This window comes from Varanus komodoensis, unplaced genomic scaffold, assembly GCF_004798865.1.
Source record: "Varanus komodoensis strain SLA01 unplaced genomic scaffold, ASM479886v1 scaffold25, whole genome shotgun sequence".
Lineage (NCBI taxonomy): Eukaryota > Metazoa > Chordata > Lepidosauria > Squamata > Varanidae > Varanus > Varanus komodoensis.
Genome location: NW_025335661.1, coordinates 10,276,060 through 10,296,979, shown reverse-complemented (window position 1 = coordinate 10,296,979; position 20,920 = coordinate 10,276,060). Strand labels below are relative to the sequence as shown.

Below are 20,920 nucleotides of genomic sequence, written 5' to 3'. Positions count from 1 at the left end.
ACATGCAGTTCAAAGTGTCATGCAGTTGACAAGTGCAAAAGCTGTCTCAAATATTCAGAAATAAGTTCTTGGATCCCAGCCAAATATAATATAAAGATGTGGCTGTCTGCAAACCCAACGGGAGAATTCTTCAAAGCATTTATGACAAATGACAATTTCTTCAAAATGACAGCATATATAAGGAACTGATTTGTAAGAATTTTGGAATTAAACTCCCCAATAGATAAGGAAAAAGTTACTTTTATATAATTTAATGGATAAGGCAATATTCATGTTATCTGAAGCTCTTAGAAATGGCAGTATGTCATTATTTTTTAAAATTGCACTTGGCATGCAAAAACAACTGTGGATGTTTGTGTTCTTCAGTTATCTAGACCTTACTGAGGTTTTCGGCAAGCCTGTTCTTAAGAAAGCATAAATGGACCCAACATTTACTGCAGCATTGAATTTGTTCTCACAGTTAATGTGACACCTGCTTTTTCCTAAAGCAATTTTTTCTCAAAACTCTGATAGATAAGATCTTGGATTGTAGTGCAGCAGGAAATACTGATTCCTGGAAACAATCGGCAACACTCATTCGGTTTCCAGAATGAGGCAGGTCAGTGGAGGACAAACCTAAAAGGATCACCCTAAACGTTCCGAACAAAGGACTGCCAAAACAGTACAGGATCATTCATCTGGATTGCAAGCCTTTAAAGACAAAGTTGCAAAAGGTATTTTTCTTATTTGTAATGTAGGAGTCAGAGAAAATTCAGGGGACTCAAAACCATCCCTGGCTAGAAGCCCACCAGCAGTGCAACATAATAAATGGAGGTTCAGCAGCTTTATAGGATACTTCCAATTTCTTCCTTGACTTGCATTTACTATCAAGATGCTATATAGTTTATGAACTCTTCTGTATGATATTTTTCTTCTGTATTTTCCAGTTCTCACTTAAATGCATCTGGTAGTTCATGGCATCACTAAACAAAACACAGATCCAAGTGTTGATTGTGTTATTCTGCTATATCACAATGCCTCCTAGGGGTTGTGAACAGAAATTACAGAAAGGCAATAAAGGAAAATGACTTGATGTAGTTTGCTGGTTTGGATCAAATGTATTAATTCCTGATGACGATTCCTGGAGCAAAAACAAAGAAAAAGACTAAATGAGTGGCAGAAGAAGCACTCACAAGCAAGCAGCAAAAGCGGAAGGTGACTGAAATAGAAACAGAATCCTGAATGTAACTTTTCAGTAACTACCACATAGAGATAAAAAGAACAGTTACAATGGCTACTTCAAAGTAATAGAAGCCAACAAAAACAAGGAAAAACAAGAGACCTTTTCCAGAAGATCCTAGAAAGCAAAGGGAAATTCAAATACTAAAGTACAATGGAGAAGCATACTGTCTGACAAGGAAAAAATAAAGAGGATGTAGTAACAATATGCTTAAGAACTATACAGAAGAGATAGGAAAAGGATAGCCTCCTTCAAAGAGGAATTCTATGAGGAAGAACCTGCAATATTAGAAAGTGAAGTGCAAGCGCCTCTGAAAGGGCTTGGCAGTAGCAAAGAGGCCAGAGTAGATACAGTGGCTATAAAACTATTCTAAGCTGCAGAGACTTAATTGGTCCAAATCCTAATAAGAGTATGCTTACAAATATGGAAAAAGAAAAAAATGGCCCACAGACTGGAAATGTTCAAAGATGCAAAAGCATGCAGTCACCATGGCTTCATTAGGCTAATTTCTGCTGCAAGGAAGTGACATTCAGGGTGTTGAAACAAAGAATTTAATCCTACATGGAACAAGAAATGCCTGATGTCCAGACTGGAATCCAAAAAGGAAAAGGCATTCAAGGTCATGTTACAAATATATGCTAGTTACTGGAGCACTCCAAAGAATTTCAGAAGATCAGTCTATACTTTATTGACTTCAGCAAAGACTTTGACTATGTAGACCATGAGAAACTATGGATGGTTCTAAAAGAAATGGGTATCCTTTTGCACTGGGTCATCCCGATATGATAGCTGCATCTTGGACAAGAAGCTACTGTTAGGGCCGAACATGAAAAATGCCATGGTTTCCTATAGGCAAAGCCATCAGACAAGGGTATATTTTATCTCCCTATTTGTTCAGTTTGTACACAGAATATTTCACAAGGAAAACAGAATTGGGATTAGAGAAAGGAGTGAAAGTTGGTGGAAGATACAGTGGTACCTTGGCTCATGAACTTACTCCAGTCCAGAACTCTGGTCGTGACCCAAATTGGTCATGAGCCAAGTTAAATTTCCGCATAAGGTTCAATGTAAATAAAGCTAATCCATTCTGTAATATTTTTTTTAAATCAGAAAAATGTGAAGCAAAGTGACAAAGAACAACAAAGATTGCATCCATCCCCCCCTCCCCATCCTGAACATGAGTGTGGCCATCTCCCCCCACCACAGCACGACCGTGATTACACCTGTCATCTCTGCATGCGCCCGTCATCCCGGCGCACTGTGTGGGGGGAGAGATGGGTGTGATTGCGGGCATACTCAGGGGCAATGGGCACAATCATGCTGGCGGGGGGGTGGGGGGAGATGGCCGCAATCACAGTCGCCACCCAATGCGGAGTTTGTGACCTGAGTCACTTTTTTAATGAATTTTTTGTTTGTGACCGGATTTGGTTGTGAACTGAGGTGTTTGATATACAGTGGTACCTCAGCTCACAAACATTTAAGATATACAGATTATATTATGTTCTTGGCAGAAAGAGCAATGAATTGAAATAGCATCTGTTGAAAGTGAAAAAAGAAAGTGCAAAAGCAGGACTGCAGCTGAAGGTTAACATAAATCATGAAAACAGAATCACAGAACTTTATTTTCAACAATGAACAAATTGAAATTGTGAAAGACTATCTACACCTTGGCTCAGTCATCAATTCAAATTGACTGCAGCCAAGGAATTAGAAAAAGACTGAGGTTTGTAAGGGCAGCAGTGAAGTAACTAGAAAAGAACATCAAGTGTAAAGAAGTTGCACTGGAGACTAAGGCCAAGATTATTCACACTACTGTATTCCCAGTCACTATGTATGAGTGTTAAACCTGGGCAAAGAAACTGACAGGCAAAAAACCCTGATGCATTTGAAACATGGTGCTGGAGGAGAGCTTTATGAATATTTGGATTAAAAGAAAGACGAACAAATGGGTCCTAGATCAAATCAAGCCAAAACTTTTCCTGAAAGCAAAACTGATAAAACTGGACCTGTAGCACTTTGACACACCATAAGAATGCAAGAATCACTGGAGATGACAATAATGCTATGGAGAGTTGAAGGCAGAGGAAAATGAAAAAGACATCTGAGATAAATCAGTTCCACAGCCTTGAATTTACGAAAGCTTAGCATGACTATGAAGGCCAGGGCATTTTGAAGGCCATACATTTAGAGGGCCACCATCAATCAGAGACAACTTGATGGCACTTAACAGCAGCAAAGATCTCCCATCTTAATTCTGCAACAAAATCAGGATCATCAACTTTGGCAAGCTCTGAACTCAGAGGCTTCCAAGCATCTAGTGTAGAACAGGAGACTCGGTAGAGGCAATCTCCACCTCTTCTCACTTCCCATTCTTCATTTCAGCTAAATGGCCAATTTCATCCACCTAGCTGAGGAGCAGAAGGGACAGAGGCTGATCGCTTGTATCATGCTCCTGTTCTTTTCCCCATTGTCTCAAATTCACCTTTCATTATCTCTGAGGTTGCTTTCCTGATCGAAAAGAGGCAACCTGCACAGCCCTTTCCATGCTAGCTGAAAGAATGGAAGGGTGTAGGAGTGCAGGTCCCTGCTCTGGAAGTTGAACCTCCATCTGAGCTTCACATCTGGGAATCTAAAGTATCTTATAGCTCTTTAGAAGGCTTTTAGGGACCATAGGATTACTCTCCCCAAGTCTCAGTCAGAGTTATGTGTTGCCCATCCACGGCTCCCCAATCCTTCTGTCTGAGGATGCTGGGAAACATAGAAACATAGAAACAGAGCAAGTCAGAAGGGGCCACCCGGGCCATCTAGATTGACCCCCGGCTCCAGCCGGCTGCACTCATGACATGCCCACCATGTGCATGTCCAGCCTATCCTTGAACACCCTCACCAATGGGTGAGGGCCTCAACGTCCTCTCGTGGAAGCCCATTCCACACCCTCGGGGTCCTAACTGTCAGGAAGTGCTTTCTGGCATCTGAATGGAACCTTGGATCCCTGAGCTTTGCTCCGTTGGAGCACATCCTGCCTTCCTCTGCAGGGGAGAACAGATCTCTGCCCATCTCCATGTGACATCCCCTCACATACCTGTATGTCACCAGAGGCTGAAGAGACCCAGTTCCCTCAGTCTTGCCTCATACCCCATCCCCGGCCACCAACCTTGTGGCCCTACGCTGCATTGACTCTAACCTGGCTATATCCTTACTGTAATGAGTGGCCCAAAACTGAACACAATACTCCAGTTGTGGGCGCACCAGAGTCGTATAGAGTGGTAGTAATACCTCTCTCGATCTAGAAGCCACATTTCTGGCTATGCAACCAAGGGTGGCATTCATCCTCTTGACCACCGCATCACACTGCTGACTCATATTTAGCCTACAGTCAACCAGCACCCCAAGGTCCCTTTCACAAGTGCTGGTCTCCAGCCACTTGTCACCTAACCTGTACTTATGACACCTATTCCTATGCCCCAAGTGCAAGACCTTGCACTTATCCACATTGAACGCCATCCTGTTGTCTCCTGCCCACTTCCATAGTCTGTCCAGATCCTTTGGAATTTGGAGTACCTGCTCCTCAGTTGTGGCCACTGCTCCAGTTTTAGTATCATCTGCAAATTTGATCAGCAGACTGTTCACCCCTTCTTCCATGTCATTTATGAAAGGATTAAAAAGGATAGGCCCCAGGACAGAGCCCTGGGGGACCCTGCTTGTCACTGGCTGCCATCCTGATGATTCTCCAGTAATGGTTACCCTCTGCTTTCGGTCAGTCAACCATGCCCTAATCCACCGGACAGTGCTTTGGTGTATCCCAAAACTCCTCAGTTTGTCCACCAGGATATCATGGGGCACTTTGTCAAAGGCCTTGCTGAAATCCAGGTAAACCACATCCACTGCATCCCCTCCATCTAGCCATCTCGAAACCTTGTCATAGAATTCCACAAGGTTTGTCTGGCAGGACCTGTTTTTGCAGAAGCCGTGTTGTGTGGCTGTCAGCCTCCCTTCCCTTTCTAGCATTGCTAGATCTCTCTCTATTATGAGCCTTTTCATTGTTTTTCCTACAATGGACATAAGGCTAACAGGTCTGGAACTTCACCAGGGGCCACATCTGTGGAAACGTGTGTTCTGTCACTGAATTCTGGTCTGTCCCAGTCGGATAAAGGGTGCAGCAATCACACTTACTCAAAGAAATGCTTGATCATTCAAATTTCCTTTTACTTTTTATAACCTATGACTGTCTACATCATTCCCTATCAGCTACAAGAAATGCACTTAGTCATGAGTCTTAACAAACAAATACAGACAGACATGCTGTGTACTGCCAGGGAATGTGCTTCAGTGAATACTGAAGTATGGCAGTTAATTAAGGGTGCAAACCAGGCACAATGGAATCTATAGGAACTTTTCTGCCAAGTTCTAGGAAAACGTGAAATACACGTCAAGTTTTTCTTATCTCTTGCCAGTTGCTAATTCTGCCATCCCTTTGAAATACTTCAGTGGCTGCAGTATCAGGGGTGCAGCATTCCGGACAGATGTTCCCCTTAAGTATATAGTTCTGTTTTTCAAGCTTTGATTCCCAGTTCTATGAAATAAGCCAGTTTTACAAAGATGTAAGCTCACTTTCCAGATTCAGCTACTGATAAAATAAGAAAAGTTGCCATGTCAAAGGACCTTGTAGAATTCTTCACTGACTCCCTCAATAACCTTTATATAAAATGTGCTCATTTAAATGGCAAAGATCTATCTTTATATAGCAGCTAACAGCAAACCTCCAGCTGAGACTAGAAATCAGAATGTATTCTTTCTGCTTCTTGCCCATCAAGGACCAGTAATAAGTATTCCAAAATGAGAACTCATCTGACAGTTTTGTTGGTGGTGATTGCTGCTAGCTTTTCCAGAGGAATATAGTTTCGGCAGGGAACTTTAACTTGTTCTGAAGCGTAGCTAAATGGCTTGCAAATTCACTAGGAGCCAAATCTGCAGAATAAAATGGACTGTGCCTCAGATTATCATGGACCTCTCCCACTGGAATGTGATTTTTGTACCTTGTTATTTCTGTCAGTCATTATGCTTGATTTTGTACATTGATTTTTCTTCTAAAAGATATCTCTGGAAACACACAATGCCAGCTAGGTAGATTATTCTATAGTTCACCAAAGTAACCATGAGACATCTTCAGAAATGTTAACCCAGCATTTCCTAACCTGGTGCCTGCTGGATGTGTTGGACTGCAATTCCTAGCATATCCCTGGGAGCTGAAGTTCCAACTCATGCTGGGAGTTGAAGTCCAACACATCTGGAGCACAGCATCTTGGGAGAGCTTCTCTGCTAACCCATCCTGAATTTTTTCAGTGAAGTGAATAGCTGCTAGGAAGAAACCAATGAGTTCTATCCAGCTTGCTGAAAGCTTGTGGAAAGCTCTTAGATGGAAAGCTCTTTTAAAAAGCCTCTATTATTGGGCACTAAATAAATACATAAACACACAAACACACAAACCCTTTGATTCATTTGAAGTTTTCTGTTCTGAAGGCTTCTACATCTGATGGATGGAGTGATAAAAAATGGACCAACTTAGCTGTAGACAGAAATGTGATCATTAATTTTGCCTTAAGAGACTTGAGAAGACAACTTTTAACAGACATGCCTGATTTATGTCCACTGGTAGTATAACAGTCCTTTTACATAGAACTGAAGACCCAAATCAGTCATGCAAACATTCAATAAATTTCTATATAGTTCAATGAGCAAAGTGCTCTGAACAGTTTACAAAAGATTTAAACCTTAAAGATAATATATATAAAACATAATATTGAATACAAAAACAATATAAAAATAAACAACACACATTCTTGGACTGGTTAAAAACATATTGTATGCTGTCAAATGTCAAACCTAAGCGCTGCGAACAAAAGTTAGGATGCAGTGGCTTTCATTTGGTATGACCAGCAAGGAAGACATTGGGTCGTGTGTGTCTTTTCCCCATTCATTCCTTCATTCATTCCTTCATTATTCATGCATTCATTTAGAGACAAGTTGCCTTGGCAGTCTGTGAGTTTGAATGGAGAAATGGTAGTGACAATAGCAGTTCCTCAGCACCAGCACCAGAACCACTCCATTCCCTTTCCTTAATTCCTAGCTTCTGGATTCATAGCTTCTGAAGCCTTATTTTGTTTTTATTGTAACAGGAAAGTTACATGCAACTGTATGATACACATCTAGTTGGATCGAAGTCATTGACCCTATCAAGTCAGAGTGGCCAAAAAAGAGACCTAAGCTGTGCCTCTTGGTGTACAGCTTGCCAACAACAATTCCTTCAATTCCAAGTCACTATGTGGAGACTCAAAGGAGGAAATGGGTGAATTTTGCCCTTTTGGTTTTGCTCAGTTTTCCTCTTCACCCATTTTAAGTCTATTCCAGCCCCTGTCTGCATCAGTTTGTGATTTTTCTTAAGTCTGCATGAAAATTCATACACATTCTTCTGCGCATTACTCCTAATATGTATATCCTAACCTACACTCTTCTTAGAAGCAATTTGCTTTCTATAATGCATTTTAAAGTTTTCATTAATGTACATGTCTGAACACTCTTTTCACCAATATGTGCATTTGTGTAAGTGGTTATTGATCAAAACTGCATTGTGAAATTTGGAAAAATGCAGCGTCTGCTCTGGGTCATGTTTTGGTTCAAACAGTGCAGACTAGACTGGCTTGCATTAAAATGTGAGCCAAGTACATTTTTCTTGCATTCCTGTTCCAGGATCACATGGCTTACTTAATGGTTGTTTGTTTTGCTTATAAAATTGCAACAGTATTGGGTTTTCCATGTTCATGTCAGGAGCTTAGGACCATCTTTTCCTCTTCGCAGTAACTGCAAACATTTTTCTTGGAGCAAAAATATTCCCTAAGAGTAACAAGAAACTGTCTATACTATATATAGATGACTAGAATGGGAATACAAGCAGAAACACTACCCAGAGGAAAGTCTAACACAGCCATGACATGGCTAAGCTGGAAGAAAGGTGCCCTTCGCCGCTCCTCTCTAACAGATGGTTCTATCATGAGAGGTGGATGAGCCAAGACAGCATCTGCCCATAGGTATTGCTGACCTTGCGAAACAGTAGCAGCAATGTACTGGATGCTTCTTGGGTCCAGAGCTGTGGGGACTGCCATAAGCACATGCAAGGATCCCTACAGTAGCAGCACCCTATGGAGAAACTCTGTAATGGTACCATCCAGAGCCTGCAGCACTACACTATTACAGCAGTAAATTTGCACACACCTTCAGCTTTACTGGCCCAAAATGTCACCTCCAACTCTTAGAACTACTCAGCTCTCAGAAGGCTTTTGCAGTATTCTTGCTTAGTCTTGAACATAACATTTCAAGCTGCATGTCAACAAACTGAAAAGGTTTTGGAGAAGAGCTTCATGTACATTAAGCAGGCAAGCCTCTGAGGAAAGAATAGGGAATTAGGCATGCTTAGTCTATAGAAAGCCACGTCCTCTTCATGTAAGGAATGTACCACCTTGGTATGCCTGACTAGAAAAGAAAATGGGAGGGGGGCATATTGAAATGTTTTTAAATATTTAACAGGGTGTCAGAAAGATGAAAGAGGACCATTCTTCCTGAATATGTGAACATTTCTTCATTGGAGTGAAACTGTCTAGGGAAAATGTGGAATTTCCTGTCTTAGAAGAAAAGGTTGTCCATCCATGTCTGAGATCAGGGGTTTGATCCCTCCTCATCAGTAATGCTGGTTAGGGCTAATGGGAACTGTGGACCAGATTGTCTGGAGGACCAAATCCCTGTTTTACATGGGAATGAACTTGTCTCAGAGCAATGTGTACAATCTCTGCTCCCAACCCTAGCATGTATTAATAGCAGATATAAGAAAAGTTCCATGGAAAAGAAAAGCTGGTTTTATCATAAGCTTTCTTTAAACCAAACCAGACCAAACCTATGTTTTTTCTTCGTTTCAAATGGTAAAAGAAAGATTACTCTGTAGATCAGGCCAAGTTAACTGAAAAGCCATGTAAGAATTATCCTTACAGAGTTTTAAAAATATTTTTAATCATAAAAGTATCAGGAAATGGGATGGAATGAGCTTGACTTTAAAAATCTGACAATCTTGGTGATATCAGAATTGACAGTTCCACCATCCAAGTATGGATGATCCAACTCTACACCCCTCCCCATCTATTCTGCCCCAGTTTAATTCCAGATTCATGTTGTTTGTGGTCCTTTGCCACCATTTGGTGGGAGCAGAGAGATAATACTTATTGCACAAGTTCATAGACCATAGCAGAATTAAAACAAGCATATACAATCAGTATTTTAAAAACTACTATAATACATAAAATGATTAAAATTAACGTATACATTGTGTGGGTGGTATGAAAATCACTTAAAATAGGTTGATATTACTAAGAGGCAGATAGATTCATGATAGTATTGGTAGGGCTGCACCTACCATGAAGAATTGTGGTGTTATATTCCACAAACTTCTCCCTGCATCTGGCACCTTTTCCGGAGCAACATTTTTTGTAAAATGTTGAAAAGTTGAATTTTCTGTTTCAAGGGACAAATCTGTCTCTTCCCAGTACTTTATTTTCTTTAGGAAGGTGTCTAAATAACAACATTTTCTAATGTCAATATATATATGGCAATATAGCATATAATGTATCAAATCTTCCACATCTGGGGATCCACAGTTACGCAGTCTATTTTGAACTGAAATACCATGAAATCTCCCCAGTTTCATCATTGTTCATTCCATCTGTTCAAAATGTAGTCTGGGAAAAACTCTCTTTTGTTCTATTGTCATAGGTTATGCGAAGTATCTTTCATAGCGATGTTGATGTTTCATTCTTGCTAGCCATTTACCTCTTCCAGAGGATGTGATGGCAGTTATATCAAATTAAGCTCCTATATCCAAAATTCTATGTTTAAAATTCCCTGGTGTCCTTTCCCCTTGGATTTAGTGCCTGTATGGAGAATCAAAAATTTGGAAGTAATTTTGTAAATTTTTGGATCCAGAACAACATCCAACATCTGATTGGCTCTGCACCAGTAATGTACCATTCTGACATATATTGAACCAGAAATCATTTCTATGCCCAGTTCTGCTCTAATTATATAGTTGGAGTAGCTTTTGAAACTCCGAAGATCACACATAGGAAACAGTTTTCGATTCTTGCAATTTTGGTCAAATCAGCAAAGCCCCGGATTTCTGCACCAAAAATTAACATTGGTACCACCCTTGCCTTGAATGTGTTTAGAATTGGGCATGATGTTCCAGGAAAAGTGAAATTCAGCAATCTGTTTAAAGATTGTAAACCAGCAGCTGCTTTTAACTCACTTTTCTTTTTTTGTAGTGTCCAAGATCCTGTGGCTCAGAAAGTTATGCCAAGGTAGCAATAAGAATTTACTTGCTCTAGCTCTTTTGCATTTACAAACCATTTATTCACCTTTTTTTTTTTTTGCCAAAAACCATGACTCTGAATTTAGTATGTTAATGACCAAATCATTTTCTGCACAATAAAAACCAAATTGTCTTAGTAACCTTCTTAAACAAAGTTGAGTTATTGCGAATAAATCTGTATCATCTGTGTAGAGCAGATCCATTTAAAATTTTGGACATATAATCAAAAATGGAGATCTGATATTCAAAAAACCAACTATATCATTTATATAAAATTAAATTAAAAAGTAAATGTTAATATACATTCCTGGCAGATGCCTTTATAGGTTGGAATTGGCTCTGAAAGAACATAATTAAAACCTGTCCAGACCCTCAAGTAGGTTTTTAATATAAGACATAAATTGAGTACAGGAGTCTCTGATCTATGTTTGAATTTGACATTTTTTCCTATTTATGGAGTCAAAAGCTGCACTAAGGTCAAAGAAGCTGCAAAAAGTTTATTTTATTTATTTATTTATTTATTTAGACAACTTATATGCCACCCCATCGCATGAACTTACAATCATTAAAATCCCATATAAAAAGTTATTCATTTTTGTATGCATTTTTAGATGGTGTTTATTAGATGGTGTAGGCTGAAGCAAATTGTCTATGGTAGATCTACCTTTCTTAAATATTACCGGTTCTGCACCTAGCAAGGTGTGTTGTTTCTGCCCAGTCCTCTTTTTTCAAGAGATACTTAATATATATTTTGGCTAGAATATCAACCAGACTGATTGCATTATAGTTCTTAGGGTCCTTTCTGTTTCCTTTCCTAAATATTGGGACTATTGTACTGAGATGTCAGCCTTTTGGGACACAAAGTGTGTTATTTATATGTGTAAAGAAGGCTGCCAAAAGAGAAGCCCATCAACCTATATTAGGCTTAAACAGTTCAGGTGGCAAAAAATAGTCCCCTGGTGCCTTGGCATTTTTCAATGTGTGTTTAAGCAATTTAAATTCACAGGCTGAGACCAGTGACCATGACAGGAGACAGTTAATGTCTAAAGCCAAATATTGTCCATTTTTTCCAAATTCATCACTTTTAAATAAGTTTTTAAAATGTCCCATGCTGTGGCTGATATTAGAGAATCAAAAAAAATATTTTTATTTCTCTGAGCCTACCAGAAACTAAATGCCAAAAATGGACAGAATGTGTTCCTGTCACTGCCAGCACAAGTTCAGACCAAAATTTGTTCTGGAAATGTAATTTCCTGGCTGTGATTAGTAATTTGTAAGGTCTCAAATTTTCACATGAGTCCTGGTAAGCCTGTAGGGCAAAGTCTATCCTACAGTAAGGCTTGAGATGATATCATATAATGATTTCCCTGAGATTGAATTCTGAAAAACATTTAATTCCATCACACTAACTTTTTGCCATTTTAATCTTATTTCTTGATGAAATTCTAAATTCTGTCCTAACCATTTATCTAAATCTATAACTGGCCTTAACTCTAAGACTGCTGCTAGCTGGTGGTCACTATCTTCCTTGGTGTTAACTGTTACACCATGCATTTTCTCTTTAAAAACACAGATATAAGCAAGGACACTACCTGAGAATACTGAAAAATAAGCCAAAGACTCTCCAAGGTAGGATGAGGGGTGGACTGCATCTCTCCTTCAAGACAAATAAGAACAAGTACTACTTCTGCTTCACTGACTATGCTAAAGCCTTTGATTGTGTGGATCACAACAAATTGTGGCAAGTTCTTCAAGAGATGGGAGTACCAGACCATCTTATTTGTCTCTTGAGAAACCTATATGCAGGTCAAGAAGCAGCAGTGAGAACTGGACATAGAACCACTGATTGGTTCAAAATTGAGAAAGGAGTTTGGCAACACTGTATACTGTCGCCCTGCCTATTTAACTTATATGCAGAGCACATCATGAGAAAGTTGGGGCTGGATGAATCACCAGTTAGAATTAAGATTTCTGGGAGAAATATCAATAACCTCAGATATGCAGATGATACCACTCTAAGGACAGAAAGTGAAGAGGAAGTAAAGAGCCTCTTGATGGGGGTGAAGGAGGAGATTGCAAAAGTTGGCTTGAAACTCAACATTAAGAAAACTAAGATCATGGCATCCGGTCCTCTCACTTCCTGGCAAATAGATGAGGGAGAAATGGAGGTAGTGACAGATTTTATTTTCCTGGGCTCCAAGATCACCGCAGACAGGGACTGCAGCCAAGAAATTAAAAGACGCTTGCTCCTGGGGAAATCTAGACAGCACACTAAAAAGCAGAGACATCACCCTGCCAACAAAAGTGCGTATAGTCAAGGCTATGGTTTTCCCCGTTGCAATGTATGGTTGTGAAAGCTGGACCATAAGGAAGGCTGAGCGCAAAAGGATTGAGGCCTTTGAATTGTGTTACTGGAGGAGACTCTTGTGAGTCCCTGGTCAATCTGGTCAGTCCTAGAGGAGATCAACCCTGACTGCTCTTTAGAAGGCCAGATACTGAAGATGAAACTCAAATACTTTGGCCACCTAGGAGAAGGAAGGACTCCCTGGAGAAGAGTCTAATGCTGGGAACAATGGATGGCAAAAGAAGAAGGGGACGACAGAGGATGAGGTGGCTAGATGAAGTCACTGAGGCAGTTGGTGTGAGCTTAGGTGGACTCCGGGAGATGGTGGAGGACAGGAAGGCCTGGAGGAGTGTTGTCCATGGGGTTGCGATGGGTCGGACATGACTTCGCGACTAAAAACAACAACAACTTCTTCACATGGCACATAGTTAAGCTATGGGATTTGCTTCCTTAAGATAATTGTGTTGGCCATCAGTGCAAATGGTTTTGAAAAGATTAAGCAAATTCCTGGAGGATAATGTAAGCAATGGCTAGTCACCTCCATTAGTACACCTGCAGATTAATACCAAGTGCTTGCTTGTGCATTCCCATAGATATCTGATTGTGGTAAACAAGATGCTAGACTAAAAAGTCTTTTGCCTTATCTGGCATGGCTTTTCTTCTGTTTGGATCTGCAGTGATCCAGGGTGTTTGTGGTTTGCGAGTGTGTGTGAGACAAAATACAATCCATATGAAGAACATTGTTAAAATTCCACACCAATCTTTTATAGTGTCAATGTGCTATGAGTCTCTTCAGTTAATTAAAGAATAAAAGTAGCTGGTCCACAGAGAAAATTGGTTGAGTTGTGTACTCTTCTGGAGATAGAGAAATAATTTCACATATAGTGTTTTTAGATTTATCTATTCATTGGTCAAACTCAAATGACAACATTCATGTCTATGATACCTCGGCTAAATGTATTTCATTTCTGTCGGTGTATTTCATTAGCACATTTTATGTTTTCTCAGAAACCCTGTAAGACAATTTCATTTACACTTGCTTTGGGCGCCAATATTCAGTCCAGTTGAAGGTTGTGTCATTTCTTACACTTCAGCTATTTCAGTTGGCTTATTGCTGGATATCTTATATTTATTTCTAATCTGTCTTTACACAATATTGAGCCTTCCTGATAGATGCATTAGAAATCTAAATACAGTGTAAATGTAGCCCTATGTTGTGGACTTGTTTGCCTGTTAAAGTAGAATGGATTTCAGAGAGTTCTGTCATTGAGTTTGCCCTTAGGGACATACGAAAATGTAACTTAGCTCAAATCAGCTGGGAATGTCTAGAGTTGTCATGTCCTATCAAGTCATACTAGTGCACAGGTATTTCTATCCATTTATCCACAAACAGAGAACATTGGGAAATATGAAATTGCAAGCTCAAAATTAGGAATGCTGTGAGGCTTGCAAATCACCTACAAAAGTCAGTTATTTAGCTGAGTTTCAGCACCAGTGACCATGTTGACATCCAAGCTTCCCCATTTTAAAGATTTCTATTGGGAGCACTTCAGAACTGGAGTGTGTACTGCTTTGGCTCGGCTTGTTTGGAAAGAGATTCAACCCTCCCTCCTCATTTCCTCTCCTGTTTTTAAGCATCTCCAGATTTTGTTTCTCTTCGCTAAATAACCTTTCTCCAGTGAATGCGGCAGCTGAAAAAAGTGTGGGTTGCACATAGGTCCACAGAACCTTGAAGTGTTCTGAAATCCATTTTAATTAGTCCTCTCCAGTGAACCCTTTAGCAAATACCTCTTCTTGGAAGCAGATATTCATAAAGGTTTGGTAGTTTCCTTGATTGAAGAGACTGAGCACACTGTACCACAGGTACATGTGTAGTTTTGGTTTAGATTCTTTGTTCTGCCACCGGTGCCAAGTCTGTCTGAAGCACAATATTCAGAATTAGTCTAAGTGATAGTGCACTTGTCTGTGAACTTAGAAACTGTGTTGTGGAAGTGCTTGAATTCCATAAATATGCTTCCTCTCTTTTCAAAATGCTGATAACTGTGCTCTCATGACATTTTAATTGGAACTGAGCTGGAGACACACACACACTGGAAAAGAAACACATTTTGTCATCTTGAGTTGTTTATGCGAGGCACTGTCATAATGCCAATCCCAGTAGGCAAGAGCGGGTGGGGGTGAAGGTAGCCTACCTGGTCCAGAGTTAGACTTAAATGCTTGATTGTATGAGTTAATACAGCCCAGTTCAGGTATTCAAAGCATTTTGTTTGCAGAAGTTCAGCCCTGTGAGGAAGGCCGCTCATCTTGCTCCCTTGAGAGCAGCTCCATATAGCATAGATCATACTAAGCTAAATATTTATGAATTATATTTATGTCCAACCTCTCTTCCACTGTGGAACCCAAGGGAGCTACATGCAATTTTCAGGTGGTCTCCCTCCAAGCTCAGACCAACCTCAGACCAGCTTAGCTTCAACATGGTAGATGCCCTGTGTGCCTTCAGACCATCCTCTGGGCCACTGACTAGGTGTGCGGCAGCTCATGTTCCTGTTACAGTCGCAAGCCAGCTTGACAGTTCTTTGAACTGAATGGCAGGGTGCAGTGCTAGTGTGGCACAGTGGACAGAGTAGTGCAATAGGACTAGAAGGACTCAGACTCAAATATCAACAAGTCAGTACTCTTGTTTTGGTGATGCTATCCCCTCCCTAACATTGTTTGGGGGTCCCTGAGATGCCACTGAGCTGTATGGACCCAGACCATCACCAGTGGTCCAGTGCGAATGGTTCCACTGTATACCACAGTTTTTGTGGTATAGTGTGATGATTTTTTTTTTTGGTGCAATGTATTGTTATGCATAATGCTATTTGCAAAGGTCTGTTACAGAACTTGTGATAAAACTAGCAATCAAACCCAAAATCATTCAAGTCCCTTCTCTAGCACACAGTTAGAATTAATATTTTCTCTAAGAAAACTCAATTTTGCATCACTTTAATGAAACAGATCCATTTATTACACGTGCTGCATTTTCATTTTGTATCTCTCATCAACCCTGTTCATACTCACTCAAAGGAAGTCAGACAGAGCTTAACTTCTGCATTGTTCTACTGATCACACACAAGCACAGTCAGAAGTGAAAAATCAACCAAGTAAATACCCAGTGCAGGTCCTTGCTCTCTGCTTCAGGCTCAGGAAAATAAAAGGATTTGGAAAGTTGAAGTAATTCTTTCAGCAACACAGATTGGTTTAACTAAGACTCTACTGCTGCATATTTCTACTCCTCTAATCCATGTTTATCTCTCTCTGTCTATGTGTTTAGATAATCTTCAAGAATCTATGTGTACAGATACATAGCATTCCATTTTGCAAATTCATGTGGTGACTTTGGGTCAGTCACTCACTCTCAGCCTAACCCACCTCACAGGATTTTTGTTGAGAGCATAAAATGGAGTGGAGGAAAGCTATGTCAGTTGTTCTGGGTTCCTCACTGGAGGAAAAAAGATGGGATATAAATGCAATGCAATAGCAAGCAACAATAATCATTATATTCTCTGCACTTTTCTGAGCTAGTCAGAATCAGAATTAAGGTGGAACAAAGGCATTTTCACTTCTTTAGTGTCATGCTAATAGATGAGCTTGCTAAGACAGTTTTGATTTGGCTTTGCTTTGTTTTGTCTCTCATTAATAAATTAATACTGCTTTCATGTCTGGAGTACATAAAAACCTAACTATGTATGATGTGATAGAAAGAAGTGTGAGTTTCACTGAGCAACAGAGAGTCCCTGGTGTCCCTTGGGGTACTTGAGAATTTTGTTTCAGCTCAATTTCAGTAAAAAAGAAAAGTCTCCACATTTGGGACAAAAGGAGGTTGAGATTAAAAAAAAGTGATGGAGAAACAAAAATGACAGATTCATCCATGCAGGCCCAAGAGTCCAACTGGTTAGCTCATTAAAATCTGTGTTTGAATCCCTATAGATTCAGCCATGTGCATGGTAATAAATTAGGGCTGCCATCTCCCTTTCTAACAGGCTCAGCATCTTTGACAGCCACATGGCAGGCAACTTCAACATGGTCCTCTTTCGGCTGGGAATGGCTATATCTTTTGAATTTGGCTGGACAGATAGATGATGATTTTTGTTTCAGTCTATTTTTGAGACTTTACCAAAATTCACCAAGTTCATACTCAGAAAAGAAAGGGATTGAAAACTAAACAAAAACAAAGAACTGTAGAAAAAGTCAAAGGTGACAAATTCACTAGGTTTCACCCATCACAGATAGATGAAAAAGGAACATGGAACAGTGTAAACTGCTGAAAAGCTGCTATTTTTAATACTATTGTCCTCACAATTCACTGAAGTCCTAAGGCATTTTCCCCTCCCATCTAGTCACAATTGGCAATCAACATGACAGCCTTCTGAAACTCCATTCAGCCCTAAGAGGCTGATATTTAATCAGACAATTTCTGCCAGTGCCACCAGTAAAATCAGGGCCAAATCATCCATAAAGAAAGACTCTAGAATGGTACAGGAAAGTTTATTTTTCTGACCAGTGCTTTTCCCAGGATGTGAGTGTGGCTGAAGCAACACCCGATTGGCAATGTTGAGAGTGAAATTTGGGGGGGGGGGTAATGAAAATTGGGCCAGGGTATTCTATTCAGATACCTATGACCTTCTGAAGAGTCCCAAGAACATTTGTTTCCTGAGGCAAAGGATGCAGCCCTCTCATGCCATAGACAAATCTGTAAGGACTAGCAGGTTAATCTGACTGCAGCAGCAGCAGCAGAACTGTGCTCTGCATTTCACAACATCTCAAGAAGCTTGTGAGAGCAGCAGGAGCACATCACGACTACAAGGCAAGTCACATGGTGTGCAGAGCTTTGTCTTCAAGTCAAATCGGGGCCAACCCTCAATATCCCAGGCATTCCCCAACAAACAAACATGAGCTATGTGTTGTTTCTTTTCTTTTTTCTCTTTCTGGACATTCATTGTCCAAACCTGTACTCAAAACTACTATTTATCAGCCAAAAGAGAAACCAAAGAAAGGCAAAACAAAAGAAAATCAAGAAATGTGAGGCTGAAGGACAGAACATACCCAAGCAAGCTTATAGGGATATCTTCAAATAGGGGCGCGGTTTTTATACACTGTGCAGTGAAGGCAGCTAATTTCTGGAAAGTCCCTACTGACTAGTGACAGATACTGAGGCTATAATCCTAAACCTGTTTATCTAGGAGTAATCCCATTGAAGTCAATGGAACTTATTTCTGAGTAGGCATGGTTAAGATTGGCAGCAATAGGAGCTTTATTTTTAAATAAAGATTAAATCTCCCCTCTGCACACAGTGTTCCCCATAGAATTCTTCCCACAAGTGCCTGAAATTGTTATTAAAAAGGAAAAATAATAACCTAGGTAAGCAAAGCTATTAATGTAATATGTTTCATTTTGGCACTACATCTCAAAGTTAGAGTGAGAATGTATCTTGTTTCTAGCACACTTTCATGTAATTGACCATGAATGAACATTAAGAAGCCCTGAACCGCCATTTCACTTGTAGTCCAGCATCTTTGCATACCTGTAGGAAGTCTGCAAGCCGAACACCAGCAAAAAAGCAGCCCCCAGCCTATATTCCCCAATGACATATTCAGAGGTGTTGGCAGCTTTCTCCTCCATGAATTTGTCCAATCCCCTTTAAAAGCCATATGAGCTGTTAGCCATCACTACATCTGGTGGTAGTAAACTCCATAGTTTAACCATGCATTGCATTCCCTTTATCTGTCTTGAATCCCCTACCACTCCACTTCATGGGATTGCCTCGGTTTCATTGGATACTTAATTTTATATTTTATCATGATCCACTTGCTTGACTTTAAAGCACTCCAGACGTTGCAACCTTTCTTCATAACCTTTCCTACACCTTCTGCTTGGCCTTTTCCATGAAAATAAGCAATGAAAAATGATTGGTTGTCTGAAGAACTTGAAAAGGATGCTATATATAGTAATAAAATATACATCTTTGTCTGTCTGTTGTCTGTCTGTCTGTGGCATAATACTAAGATTTTAAGTGCTAGACTCCTGAAACTTGGCATGCATGCTAAAGGGACCCTTGAGGTGTGTGCCTCAGGATTATTTAGTTTTTAAAATGCATTCATTTTCATTAAAATGTGTCAACTAGCTTGAAACCTGCAGTACCATTTTCTGTCAGTAAGTGGGGGGCTTCCCTAATCAGTTTAGTTCAGCAGTTGATACAGTTTGAAACTGGGGAAGAAAGAGTAATCTGGGAGACAGAGAGAGAGAAACCCACCATTATGGGGCTTCAGGAATGCACCATGGCGAAAGCCATGCTAGAGCTGGCAATGGCTATGGCTTCCCTCAGGGTGGGGACTATTTGGCCAACACTGACTGCTGCACACATTTACCCAAAAGCTTCATAATTCCTCTTCCACTCCATATAAAGCTGTGTTCCTTCACCAGCAGACTGTAGCGCAGAAATTTAATTAGCCATACCTTGGAAAGCTTCTATGATGCTAATTTTTTTGACTCATAGTCTGAACCTGGCTATCCATCACAAAGTCCCTGTCCTCAATTCTGCCATTATATAGGCCAGATCAAGCATTCCAGGCATCATTATTACTAGAAACAAGAACACGATCTGCATCTGGGTTTATTTAGTATCCTTGTCATAGCAGCTGCTTTTCATGTTTTCACGTTGACACATTAAAAAAAAAAATGAATTGCCATGGCAACAGCTGGGACCATTTATTATAGAACAGTAGAAGTGGAACTAACATTTATGAAGGCAGCAAGGCTATCAGAATAATATATTACTCAGACAATGCCAATCATTTTGAACATAATAGTCCTGTAGATTTTTTTACATTACAAATAGCTTTCAAAATTAAATGCAGATGACTGAATACAGGGTGGTCCAGTAGTCTTTTAAAGAAGGTTCATTCATACTGGTATAACTGAACTCCTATGTGTTGTCAGTTGTTCTTTTGGCTTTAATCCTGTGTGTAAGTGTATGCAAAAGAAAGAGAAAGACGTGAAAGGAGTTGTTTGTTTCTGTTCATTGGTATGAATAACCCCTTTTCTTCATGGTCAAACTTTTACTTTATCAACAAACATTGGAAAGACCATTATATGCTTGCTGCCAGATGTGCAAAAGAAGGGTGGGTGAAATCATTATTTTCAGGAGAGAAGCAGTGAGGGGAAGGAGTGCTAAATCCTCATGCCCTTTTCTTTTGTTTCCCTTCTGAAATCCACCATCTTGCCATATTTTCAGTTTGCCTAAGATACATAACAAATAATCTCTTGGTGGGCTGGAACCAAATAAGAAAAGGACTGGAATCAAAAAGCCAGTAAATGGACTGCTGTTCCCAACATGCGGAGTTCCCTTTGTAGAGAGGTCTGTCTTCACAGCAACTGTGAAAGGGATGGGGAAAAGGGATGTTCCTTTCTCATGTTAATCTGAACTCACCTAACTTTGCACTTTTGCACTATTAGAACTGAAACACCTTTCTCCTTTGAAATTCAGTTCTCCAAGTTTTTCAGTAGAATTCTCCCATCAAAAATGCACATACAATACACATTGTATTTTACAATACATAAAGTAACATTTAAAATGAATTAGATAACTTGCTTGCAAAAAGTATATATTGGACAAAATGCATACATTGAGACATAGATACAAAAATGTTTATGAATTTTCATGCAAATTTAAAAATAATCCTCAACATTTGCAATAACCCAAGCTTATGATTGCATAAATAACTGCAAAGCTCAAGTTATATCAGACTTTAGACTGGAAACATGAAAAGAAGAAAACTGAAACTGGCAAATTCATTCACCCCAGTTTTATCTCTGGGTAAAATATGACTGGGTACAGTTACTTGTAGGACTGCCTATTGCCATTTTTTATGTTACACTCTTAGAAAGGTTCCCAATCTGCATATAAAAA

The 20,920-nt window shown here is 39.8% G+C and overlaps 1 protein-coding gene and 1 long non-coding RNA gene across 2 annotated transcripts in view; one reads left to right on the top strand and one right to left on the bottom strand.

Moving 5' to 3' along the window:
* Positions 1-20,920, top strand: part of SLC9A9 (solute carrier family 9 member A9) — a 332,462-nt gene that overhangs the window by 96,314 nt on the left and 215,228 nt on the right. The gene's annotated exons all lie outside the window — the stretch shown is intronic.
* LOC123024813 lies at positions 1,572-10,703 on the bottom strand. The gene is made up of 3 exons (XR_006414991.1): positions 10,636-10,703; positions 2,877-2,879; positions 1,572-1,583 (listed from the first exon to the last, which is right to left on the bottom strand). It is a non-coding gene; the product is annotated as an uncharacterized LOC123024813 (long non-coding RNA).